The sequence below is a fragment of the Palaemon carinicauda genome, chromosome 5 (genome assembly GCF_036898095.1).
Source record: "Palaemon carinicauda isolate YSFRI2023 chromosome 5, ASM3689809v2, whole genome shotgun sequence".
In the NCBI taxonomy this organism is placed as follows: Eukaryota; Metazoa; Arthropoda; class Malacostraca; order Decapoda; family Palaemonidae; genus Palaemon; species Palaemon carinicauda.
In genome coordinates, this window is record NC_090729.1 from 66,133,803 (window position 1) to 66,136,317 (window position 2,515).

Genomic DNA, 2,515 nt, shown 5'->3' on the forward strand with positions numbered 1-2,515 from the left:
AGAACTGCTAAATATCTCCTCAGATATATTCAATAATTTCTCCATATAAGTGGTACAAAATATATAAAAAGTACAGAAAGGCCACAGAACCTAACAAACCCACCTAACCTTGCCTAGAAGTACCCCGGTCACAAAACACGAATAATGACTATTGAGGAATGACTTACTTTTATGAAGGAAACGTCGAAACTTGCTGGACTCGGAAGGAAGAGACTGACGGATTAACTTCCATGACTGGGATGTGGATGGTTGGGGGTCATCGGGGTCTTGAGGGTAGGGGGGGTCGATTGTCTGATGTTGTAAAGGAGGGTAGAGGCGACTGGCAGTAATGAAAAAGTGGTGCAGCAACGTATGACGAGGATAGTAGTGGGTGAAAAAGAACCTGGAAAAATATTGCTTGAAATGTTCAGTCTTGATTCCAGGCCTCTGAACCCACTCCTTCACTTCTCTCCAGAGACGTTCTATATTTTGAGTATGGATGGTTGGGTCTAGGGGGTCAACGAAATTCTCCGAATGATTAATCGACTTATGAACGTAACCAATTTCCGATAAAGAGTTGTATGCAGCCCACTTATCACTCATAATACTACTACCACGTTTAATATACTTCTGGATGAGGGGAATTAGAGTAGCAGCATCTCGTTTAGTAGAAAGGGGGGGAACTAAAGGGATAATGAAAAATTTCTTGGTCACACGTTCAATACCCCCAAAGACCCATATGGCACTTAACGGTCTACCACGGTTGTATTTACATTTACCAAAATGGGTTTCGTCTATTTCAACAGTAACTCCATCACCACCAATCGCCTCTTGGTTATCGAAGAAGTATTCGGTAACCTCCGAACAGAAACTTCTCCAATCCACACTAGTCTTTGAAGATATGTCTATACCATCCATGAGGGTCTCATGGTCCGAATGATTATGCAAAAACTGGTTCGCACATAATATTATCTTCCATGGGGGTAGCCGACTTTGGTCCAAAAAAGTACCTTTATAGGCCGAAACAGTATACCCACAACGACGTTTCTTCTTAGTTTTACGGATGGTGGTTACAGTAGAGCAATAAAACCCGTGAATGTCTGCCCTATAAGATAAAAGCGCACGACACTTGGGGCAGTTTAAACGTTGAGGAATAACATTGTGAGATTTAAGAAAATGATCAACATAACCTGAATTATCACCAAAATCACCATGGAATTGAGCCACTGCTTTTAGATACGGAATGCTGCAACCGGTACAAGTTTCTATAATATGTTCCATCTCAAAATACGGGAAAAAAAAACGCACTAGTAACGAAGGACGGGTAACTAGGTCAAAGGTTAAAACGGGAAAGGCAGGGGAACAATGGGTCGGAAAACAGCGCATACAGAGATAAAGGAAGGGGGGGGGGGGTAGGGAGATATCTGAATAGGCCTAGAGTGATGATTGGTTATGGGAAAAACAACGAACAAAAGAGAAAACATGTATGAACTAAATACGGAAACTAGACGAAAGAAAAGTTTTATAAGACACAGAGGAGAGAAAAGGAACTAACCAACAAAAATAATTACAAACAATATAGGAAGATAAAATGGAATGAACGTTAAATAATAGTGAATGGGAATATAAAATGAGGAGATCATACCGAGAATTAACTGGATAAAAAAACTAGTCCAGTGTAAGAATTTATGTGAAACCGGGAAGGGATAAAGACATAACTCAACAAATAAAACCAATATAGGAAGGTAAAATGGAATGAATGATAAATAATATTGAATGGGAATAAAAAATGAAAAAATAACACTAATAAAAAGAGTAAAAGGGGGAGTGGAAACTCCTGCGCAGGGGGCAGGGGGATATATGCGCAGATCGGAAACTGATGAAACGAACGTATGTACAAATGGGAAAGGAAATAACAAAACAAATAAACCCAATATAGGAAGGTAAAATGGAATGTATGATAAATTATATTGAATGGGAATATAAAATGAGAAAATAATACGGTAATAAAAAGAGTAATAATGGAGAGAAACGAAGGACGGAAGGTGGGGCGAACGAACAAACGAACAAATGGGTGCTAATGTTAGCATGAAACGCTAACATTTGATCTACATCAGGTATGGAATACTAACATTTAATCTACATCAGGCGTTGGCAGCACTGGTTACTGTATTACTACAAGAAATAACCTTTGAAACGGCTCCTCCCAAATATATCCAGGTATACTGATTTGACTTTTCCTACGGTTATAATAAATACCAGAAAGAAATGTATAGAGAAGAAAAGGACTAAATTACGGTTATATATCGATTCCCCAGTATGTTTTCCCCACCCAAAACCCCGAGTTCCCACTGGGGGTCCCCCATTATCGGCGGATATAGATGTATATATATTTCTGTAACTATTCATTTGCGACGGGAAAGAGTGTTATTTTCGAAGGGAGCGTAATTTTTCCTATAAGAAAAAGTAGTTGGAATACTAGGATACATTGAGATGTAATAATATACAATGAAACCCATTTTTTTGTAGCGATCTC

General features: G+C 38.8%; 1 protein-coding gene across 1 annotated transcript in view; it reads right to left on the reverse strand.

Moving 5' to 3' along the window:
• Positions 1-2,515, reverse strand: part of LOC137640949 (uncharacterized) — a 6,621-nt gene that overhangs the window by 3,336 nt on the left and 770 nt on the right. The gene's annotated exons all lie outside the window — the stretch shown is intronic.